The sequence below is a fragment of the Mus pahari genome, chromosome 2 (genome assembly GCF_900095145.1).
Source record: "Mus pahari chromosome 2, PAHARI_EIJ_v1.1, whole genome shotgun sequence".
In the NCBI taxonomy this organism is placed as follows: domain Eukaryota; kingdom Metazoa; phylum Chordata; class Mammalia; order Rodentia; family Muridae; genus Mus; species Mus pahari.
Window position 1 is genome coordinate 35,409,375 of NC_034591.1, and position 10,357 is coordinate 35,419,731.

The window sequence follows — 10,357 nt, forward strand, 5'->3', positions numbered from 1 at the left end:
AGGTTGACTTGACTATAGCACTCTTGCCAGAGGACTCCCACGAAGCAGAGAACAATTGATACCAGAGAAAGCACATGTGCAATATAGGCACACACATGCATGCACACACACACTTGTAGGTTTTTGCTCGAAGCACTGAGTAAACCATGTGATAACTCAGGATTCTCCTGTAAATAAAAGTGAATGCTGGTCTTGGGATATATTTGTACCTAAGAACTCCTTTCATGGCTATCCCTAATCGTCAACATAGACAGAAAATGAGTGATTACTACAGGAACTGAAATTTTTAGTAAACAGCCAGGTTTTCTGTCAGTGTATCATTAAAAGACAGACCATAGGTCCTACCATACACAGCCCTTATCTCTGGAAAAGAGTAAGATTTCATTGTCTAAAGGAACAATTCCTTTGATTCCCCCATCAAGAAATGCTAAGATTTTTTTCACCATTATCAAGATGCCTTTAAAATACCTCAAGCCATGCAGCTAAAGCTGGCATAGAACTCACTAGGTAGCCAAGGCTACCATAATATTCATAGGGCCCCTCCCTCAGCCACCCTAGTTCTGGGATTTCATGCCAGACTCACCATATTTGTATGTCTAGACATGACAAAAATGATAACACTTCATACAAGCAACTGCCATAAAGCTCTGAAGCTCTGCTATCTCTCTCTCTCTCTCTCTCTCTCTCTCTCTCTCTCTCTCTCTCTCTCTCTCTTATTTTCTCTCGTATGTATTTATTTACTTTTCGAATGTTATCCCCTTTTCTGGTTTCCCCTCTGGAAACCCTCTATCCCCTCCCCCTCCCCCTGCTTCTATGAGGGGAACAAAGGCTTCACAGGACCAAAGGCTTCTTCTCCTTTTGATGCCAAGCAATGCCCTTCTCTGCTACATATGTGGTTGGAGCCATGGGTCCCTCCATATGTACTCTTTGGTTAGTGGTTTGGTCCCTGGGAGCTCTGGGGGTTCTGGTTGGTTGATATTGTTCTTCTTCCTATGAAGTTGCAAACCCCTTCAGCTCCTTCAGTCCTTTCTCTGACTCCTCATTGGTGACCCTGTGCTCAGTCCAATGGTTGGCTGTGAGCATCTGCCTCTGCATTTGTCAGGCTCCAGCAGAGCCTCTCAGGAGACAGTACTGCTCTTTCTGAATATACAATTTACTTGTAGTAAAGTTGGCAGAAGGCAAATGAGTAATGAATACTTGGTTGTTTTTTGTTTTTGGTTTTTTTGTTTTTGGTTTTTAATTATTTGAATTAAAATAAAATATACTTTCTGTATGAGAGAAGAAAGTTGCCATATGTATATGTATAATATATTATTTATATAATATATATTAGTATATATATAATATTACATACCATTTTATAAAGAATATATGTTGTGAGCATGATTCCTGGGGTTTTAGGTGTTACAGACTTCTTATATTTTCCACTGTAGGCAATATTTCAGTCCACTGTAGCAAAATAAGTTAATATGAGCCATTAGTCTATTTTTCTATGGAGATCCTTAAGTTTACTTTGACCTTTACTAGAACCCCGGTTTTCATGTATGAAGGAATTGAGTGAAATGTGTTAAGGTAAGGGGCTGAAAAATGCATCCGGGAGGGATTATGCTGAAATTCTATCTCCTCTGCACTCACTGTAATCATCTGCACAGGATATGAAGCAGGTTTGACACTCTTCGCTCCTTACATAATTAGGTAGAAATAGCAAAAGCTAAACCTTGGGCAAGGTGTAACCCACAATTCATTCATAATCTTAACAGTATTTTTCATCTATGACTAGAGGCTTTTGTTTTGTAGTTTTGAAATAACTGTCTGGAAAGGGAGTTTTAAATCCCCATTATATTCTGACCAGGAATATCTTATCTGCAGCCCAATGACTGCAGATGGCCACAGTGGCTGTGAATGTGGCTTAACCCATTTGTAGGTGCCTCTCTACTATAATGTCTAAAGGTTAAATATCCCTTTAACATACTGAGTATAATTCTTAATAAATCAAGGTACATTAGTTTTATCTATTGAGACAGAAATTATATTTTTATGAACTTAAGTAATCAATATCTCCTACAAAAATTAAATTGAGTTAAAGACACAGGAGAAGTGGCAAGGGAGTAAGGAGTGATTCTGCGCAGTACTATTTATATCACTTTAAATTTAGAGCTGATCTATGTTCCAGTAGAATAGGAATGCTGAGAAAAGATTATCTAAGTACTGTGTTGACTCCAGTAAAGTAAGATGAATCTACACACCCTGTATTAGCTGTGTTTGTGAAACTGTTACCTAAATACCTGACACAAACAATGGAGGAAAGTTTTATTTTGACTCACATTTCACATGGCAATCAGTTTATCATGGCATGAAAGGCCAGGAAAAATGGCTCTCACAAGCCCAAGAGGGACAGAACACAAGAATTCAACCATAAATAGGTAAAGTTCAGTCACCAGTTAGCTGTTTCCAAGAGCCAGAACTCAGCACCTAACAGCTCAATGTCCTTCAAAAGCAACCCCACTATTCGGGTCCCAAAGACTAAAAATATAAGACTATAAGAAGCATCTCATATTCTAATTATGACAGAATCCTGGATTCTGGGCTATGATGAAATATTCAGAAAAAAAGTAACGGCAGGATTATGATGTTTTAACATTTCTGCATATCTATGTGCAGATTTCTTTGTTCCATATTATCTCTTTAAGGATGATTCTATTAGAAACAATTTATGAAGGTAAAGGTGGCCAGTTCCTCCCTAGGAAGAGAATGATTTGCTTATTGTCTGACAAAAATAGTATCTCCGTTTAGGTTATAGAGGTGCCAAATAAAGCGTTGGATTGCCCGTACCAGACTCTACTTGTATACGACATATGGCACGTGTGGTTATTTGTTTTGCCCTATTAAAGTTAACTTTCACAGGCCCAGAAAAAAAAGCATACCCTGCTTTTCATGCCATGGGTAGTGGAGATCTCTGTGACAGAGGAGTTTCATATAAATTAATGTATCCATAATATGTTCCAAGTTAACTTGATATTCCCAGCAAAAGCCTCAGACTGATCATAATCCATGAAAATTTGATGATGAATACAGGATATCAACAAAGACACAATTTTTTGGAATAAGAAAGATAAGAACCCCACGTGGCAATTATCAGCATTTAAGAAAATTGTGGCTGGATTAAGTGATATTATATGGGGAAATATACTGTAAGTATTAAATTGAAAAATACATAGCAATCAGAAAGATTCATTAAGCATTTTCTATAGCTAACCTAGAGGTAAGTGGTATTTTGTTTTATTATCTATTATATTTGGACTATTAAAAGTTGGCTATGTGAGGCAGGAAAGATGGCTCAGCAGTTGAGAACTCTTTCTACTCTTCCAAGAATAGAATTATGTCCCCAGAACCTATGTCAGGTGGACTTACAACTCCAACACTTTTGCAATAAGGTGGTCCTTGTCTCAGCAGGCACCTGAACTCAGGTACACATACACATGTGCATGCACACATGCACACGTGCGCGTGCACACACACACACACACACACACACACACACACACATGCAATTTCAAATTTTTAATTCTTAAAAACAAATTTTATGTGAACAAATTACTTAAAAAAAAAAAAAACAGGACTAGACACAGGTGTATAGCTGGTAATCTAGTTGCTCCTAATTCTCCCCCTAAGGAGCCTTTACTACTGGGATCCACCATTATATCACACAGTTAACTGCACCATCATCAAAGGAGAGGATTCTATGTTTCTACCCCACTGATTCCAAACCTGTGACCACCAATACAGTGCACCTCACAGAGGATTATCTCTGAAACCTTTTAGGATTTTTTTTTTCTACATTTAACTTTTGATTCACCACCAACTACCTTGTCAACCTTATCAATGGGTGCCTTCTTCTTGTGATTCGCAGTGCCTGGCAGCCAACCCTGACCTCCTGTCCACTAAGAAGTGTCAGGTGTTTAGTTTAGTTTGACTTTGCCTCATGGCTACAAGATGTTGGTAGTTAATGTTTTTTTTTTGTTTTGTTTTTTTTTTGTAATTGTGGATTGAATGTGAAATTATTTCCCATAGTCTGGGGTTTTCTGAAGATTTGTGCTCCAACTGGTAGTTATCTTTTTGGAGGCTGAAAAACCATTGGGATATTGGACATCACCAATATAGAAACATAATGGTGAGACTAGACCAGCGGTTCTCAACACTCCTAATGCTGCGACCCTTTAATATAATTCCTCATGTTGTGCTGACCCAACCATAAATTATTTTCATTGCTGTAATATTTTGCTGCTGTTGAATCATAATGTAAATATATGTGTTTTTCAAAGATCTTGGGCAACCCTTATGAAAGGGTCATTCATCTCCCAAAAGGGTTAACTTCTATAACTTGAGAACAGCTAGAATAGAGTGTGAAGCCTGGCCTCATTACCATCTCTAGGTCTTTCCCTCCCTTCAAATGTTACATAGCCAGCAGCCACACACTTCCACTAGCTCAACAGAGAGATGATCCTATAACCCCATCTTCCCTTCTGTCGTGGACACCTACCAAACTGAGCAAAATGAATCCAACCTCCCTCATGCTTCTTTTATGTCAGGAATATTATAGCAACAATCTATCTGTCATGCACACAGTAACTCAGTCTGAAATGTTTAAGTGTTAAGACAGTTTCATAAAAGATTGCCTAAAGACGAAGTTTATGACTCGACATTTTATCACCTCCTTTTGGTCATATACCTCAAAGGAGTTATTGGGTTACTAAGTATAGCATCCTACAGAAATGCATCAGCATCCACTGGCAGCTACCTAGCTAACCGTGTGAGCTAAACAAAAGGAAACTCTCTGTGTCAAACAATTTTGATAATTTGGAACTCTGCCTAACAAGTCCTGAACAGGGTGAATCTTTTCGTTTGTTCGTTTGGTTTGTTTGTTTGTTGTAAGGCAAGGGCTGCAAAGAGAAGACATCCATAACTTCATTTATCACAATTCCCCTGCTATTTTCCTTTTGAAATGAAAATGGCCTGCAATGGTTTTTCTGCAGCTGCTGCAAACACCTTACATTTAGTTTAATATTGGCGTGCCATGGACTGAAAGAAAAGTTTGGACAGAATTTGACTACTCTTCCCTGGGTCTTTCATGATTAGTCCATCTAAAGAAAAGAAAATTGCTTAGTTCCTGGGAGCTCTGGGGCATCTGGTTGGTTGATTCTTCCTATGAGGTTGTTGTTCTTCCTATGAGGTTATAAATCCCTCAGCTTTTTCAGTCCTTTCCCTAACTCCTCCATTGAGGTTCTTGTGCTCAGTCCAATTGTTGGCTGCCAGAGTTTCCAGGGACTAAACCACCAACCAAAGAGTACACATGAAGGGACCCCTGGCTCCAGCCACATACGTTGCAGAACAAGGGCTTTTCTGGCATCAGTGGGAGGAGAGGCCCTTTGTCCTATGAAGGCTCTATTCCCCAGTGTAGGGGAATGCCAGGACAGTGAGATAGGAGTGGGTGGGTGGGTGGGGGAGCACCCTCATAGAAGCAGGTGGGTGGGGGATGGGATAGGAGATTTGCAAAGGGGAAAGAGTAAATAAATAAAACATCCAATAAAAAAGGAAAACAAAAATAAAAGAAAGTTGTATTTCTTCCTCAAACTTTGCACACTTCAACGCCTCTCACCACTCTTCAAGCTCAAAGCTATTAGTTGTGCTATGGACAGATAGTACTTTTCTGCTATTTTGGATAAACAATATGGATTGAAAGGATTATCTGAGATCTGTATTCAGTGAATCAAATAGAACTAACAGCAATTATTCAATAGGAAGTTCTATTTCATAAATTAACTGAAAAAATTGTGATTCCAACTGACAGAGGTGACTTTATTGGGGTATAACAATCATCATTAATACATTTTCCCAGAGATTTTTTTTTATATCTCTAGTCTACTTAGTTGTGTAGAAGCTACACAATCTCTTTTCCCCAAGTATAGTAATTTTCTACTAAGAAGTCGTCACACACAGATTCTAAATGTCAAAAGAAATTCTACGAGGACAGCATTTTTCCATAAGACAAATGTGGAATGCTTTCCAAAATGAGGGCACTTTAGACTTCTTGGGAAAAATTTCCCAAAATAAAATTACCTCATAATTTATATTTGGTGTAATGTCTGTCCGTTGATGGAGATTATCTAACTACAAAATAGCATGAAATTTAAACTGGATACCCACTGAAATGATTAATGACTCTACTGTGTTGGGGTGCCAAGGATGACAGAATTTGCCCTAGATTTTATCTGTGTATCAAGATACATGGATTAATGCCTCAAGACTTGTAAAAAGGCCAAAACAAAGTCTTAAGGAGACAGACACAGAGCAGAACAGAGCCTATGGTGGGTGGTTGGTTGTAGAACTCTGTTGAAAGGATTTGTCCCTAGGTATGATTACTATCTGGTCTAACAAGGGTAAGGTGACTCTCCAGAACCAAGGGGAAGCATGATTCTCCCTTTTTTTTTCTTGAGACAGGGTTTTTCTGTGTAGCTCTGGCTGTCATGGAACTCACTCTGTAGACCAGGCTGGCCTCAAACTCAGAAATCTGCCTGCCTCTGCCTCCCTAGTGCTGGGATTAAAGGTGTGCGCCAGCAATGCCAGGCTTCTCCCTCTTTTTAAAAGAGTTTGCTTCAAAACTTTCCAAGTTACGTTCTTTTAATAGAATCCTCTATGTGAGTATGTGTTACCTGTCTTGGTTTTCATCTATGGGTTTAAAATAAATGTAAAGATTTTTATGAGTAATGATGTTCTTTGTAATATGGCTTAATAGTATTCACTTGTAAAATTATATATTTTAAAACTATATAGAGGTTTGTAAATTTCATTGTGGTTCATGCACTTAGTGAACAATAAGTAGCTATTCATAAGAACTGTTTAAACATGTTTCATGTACATAAATGAACCTGGTCAGTTAAGGTAAGCAATGTGCAGACAAAGAACAAACTGTATACATAGTCAAGGGCCCTAATGAGAGTGAACTTGAGAAGATGTATCAGAAATTTTCATTGAAAAGAATAAAATGATCTTATTTTCATTTTAGAATATGAAGTCTGTAAACATGTACAAATTGGATTTGAATGAAAAACAGTATTTGAAGTATACTTAACAAACCCTAGGGCTGGGTGGTAGTGGCACACGCCTTTAATCCCAGCACTTGGGAGGGAGAGACAGGTGGATTTCTGAATTCGAGGCCAGCCTGGTCTACAGAGTGAGTTCCAGAACAGCCAGGACTACACAGAGAAACCCTGTCTCGAAAAACCAAAACCAAAAAAAAAAAAAAAACCAAAAAAACAAAAAACAAAAAACAAACAACAACAACAACAAAAAAAAAACTGTAATATAACACATAACAACAACAAAAAAACACTGTAATATAACACATTGATAGATGGGTAACTTCGAGAGACATATTTAATAGAATCATCAGTATTGGATAAATCGACCATACACCTACATAGAATATAGATTAAATGGGAAGCAAAAGGGAAGATATCATTTAAAACTATGAATCAATTGAGGTATAGAATGCAGAAACAGATTTGGATGACATTAGCAGGGAGTAATAATGATTTCCTTGAAGACTCTGTGTGCCACATATTTCAATCCTCTGTAATTCTCATAATTAATTTTGGCTAGAAGAAACCAGATAACTTTTCTATAGAAAAAAATAAAGATATGTATGTTTATTTTTCAAAGAGAAGAAAAATCAAGGAAGGAAAGCAAAGAGGAAGAGGGCACAGACTATGAAAGGTTTTAAAAACCTCTCTTCATTGATGGGATCCCTGCAACCTCATGAACCATGGACAGTTTTGAAACTTCTCTATGAACTTGATGTGTGCAAATTTTGCCTGCTCCAGATGTCAAAGAATTTTCATAAGACATTTTTTCATTAAAATATTATACCAATAAAAATTAAAAACCTAGAAAAGTGAACACTTTTATAAAAGATAGATTTACCAAAAGTTTTCATTGAAGTAATCAAAACAAACCTGGAAGACTGTCATAGGTCTGAAACATTATACTATTTCAGAGACTGATTGAGGTCTTTCAAATTGCCGAGGAAATGAATATTTAGAGCACCACAAAACTATGCATCAAGAAGTATTTGCAAACTATCAGCCTTTCGCTCTCCATTTTCCTGGCTCCTACTTCCTTCTGCATTTTTGGAAATCAGGATGCAGGGTGACAATTCACAAGCAGAGCACAGGATCCAACACAACTGGGAAGTGAAGCCCCAGTACAATGGTTGTCTGTTATTTGGTGGCATGCTCACTAGATGATAGCAACCGAAAGTTATCACTTGCTTGGTAGATTTGATGGAACATAGCATATAATTCTTTTGAATTATTTCAAAGTATATAAAAGTTTTACTCTCCCCTGTGCCTTTCTGACAATTTGTGTAATGTCCTTAGATAATCTTCTCATCAATTTCATTGTGTGTGTGTGTTTTTTTTTTTTTTTGAATGAGAGAAACCTAGTACCTTGTGCTTACTATTGCAGATTGCCTAAAAATGTCTCTGACATGAAAGTATAAATGAGGGACAAGGGAGACTCATCATGTACTCCATCCATTACTTGAAAGATTTAGAAAATAAAAGCCATTCATAGATCATTATTTAAACCCCCATCACATTCATCGCCTCCCCTCTCCCATTTCTCTGTCCCACTTGGATTACTTTCTTTTTGCTATTTCCTTCCTAATTAAATCTTCTATTAATATTGAGTCCCATTGTATTGTCTTTGCTCTCATTGAAGAGAAAGATTTTAAAATTCTCATTGTATTCCTATTCATCTTCAGTTCTCTTGAATTAGTAGTTCATATTTTTTTTTTTTTTGTAGTTCACTAATACCCTTGGAAATCCCCTACATCTTTTATTAAATTAACTAATTACAGTTCTTCTTATTGCAATTTGGTCAATTACAATCTGTGTTTAGTTACCTGGAGCTCTCAGACTGACACAAATTGTGTCACTTCCAGCAGCTACAAATGCCATTGAAAATAAAAAATTTGGTGTCGTTCCAATCAGTCAGCTCTCCCTTCTCCTTTTTAATTATTTATTTTATTTTTAAGGCTCAAACTTCTGTCATTATGAAGAGAGTAGTTCATTATTCCAAAAACTGCTAAGAACAGGATTGCTACCCAAGCAGAAGAAAATCTGTTTTAAGTGGTGAGACACTTGGGTTGACTGTAGAAGTAAAGGGTGTCTCGTACCTTCACTTTCCTGGTAGAAATGCTTTGTTTTACAATTCTTAGACCCGGCCCTTATTCACATTATTCCCAAAATAGAATGTAGTGACATTTATAAAAGAAAGAATGGCTTCTACTTTGTTTCTTTATAACCCAGGTGCTTTAAAATTTAAACATTTCATGGAAAAAAAAAAGATTAAGAGAGTGTTTCTATTAACACCAAGGTACTTAATTTAGTGGATTCGACTCTGTAGAATGTTAAAACAATAAGATGAAGTGTTGAAAGAGTCATTCTAAATATTTATTTAGCTCTTTCTACCTATATCACTGTAATTGATGTTTCTCTGAGATACAAAAAAAAGCAGGATTCAATTCAATTCAACAAATATTTATTAAATTACTGTTATGGCAGGACAATGTGCTGAGTACTGCGTGGAATACAAATCATTGAAAGAAACATAGTCTCTTAAGTATTTGAATTTAGTTCAGATTTTAGCCAGTAATATCTAATGAAATTTACTGTGCTTATTTTTTAAATCAATATATTTTACAAATATATACAAAGAATGAGCAGCATGATAGATTAGAATTTTGCAGAAGCCTTAAATTATGTGCAGTATTGTGCATAGATAACATATAGGTATGGGTGTTATTTCTGAAAGAAAAAAAATGTATACTCAACAGGCTTCTCGAAATTTCATTGACTGAAAGTGTGTTCCAGAAAGATGGCTCAGTGGATAATGGAGTCTGTCTCCAGATCTGAGAACCTTTGTACCTGAGAACCTGAGTAACCCTAGAACTCACACAGTAGGCAAGAACTGGTTGCTGAAAGTTATCCTCTGATTCCCATACACACGTCATGGCACACATATGTGAATGTATATTCTCTTACATGCATATACACACAAATATATGTAGTTAAGAAAAACAGAAACCCTCAAGTGGGTAATGCAGTTTACCCTGTTGTCTCTTTCTATATGGCCTGTCAGCTAAACAGACTGTTTTCCGTTTGTAAACGATTAAACGCAACTGAATGTCATATTCATTTGCCAGGGCTGCCATGGTAAGTGTCCCTGATATATCTATTTAACAAATATATATATATATATATATATATATATATATATATATATATATATATATATA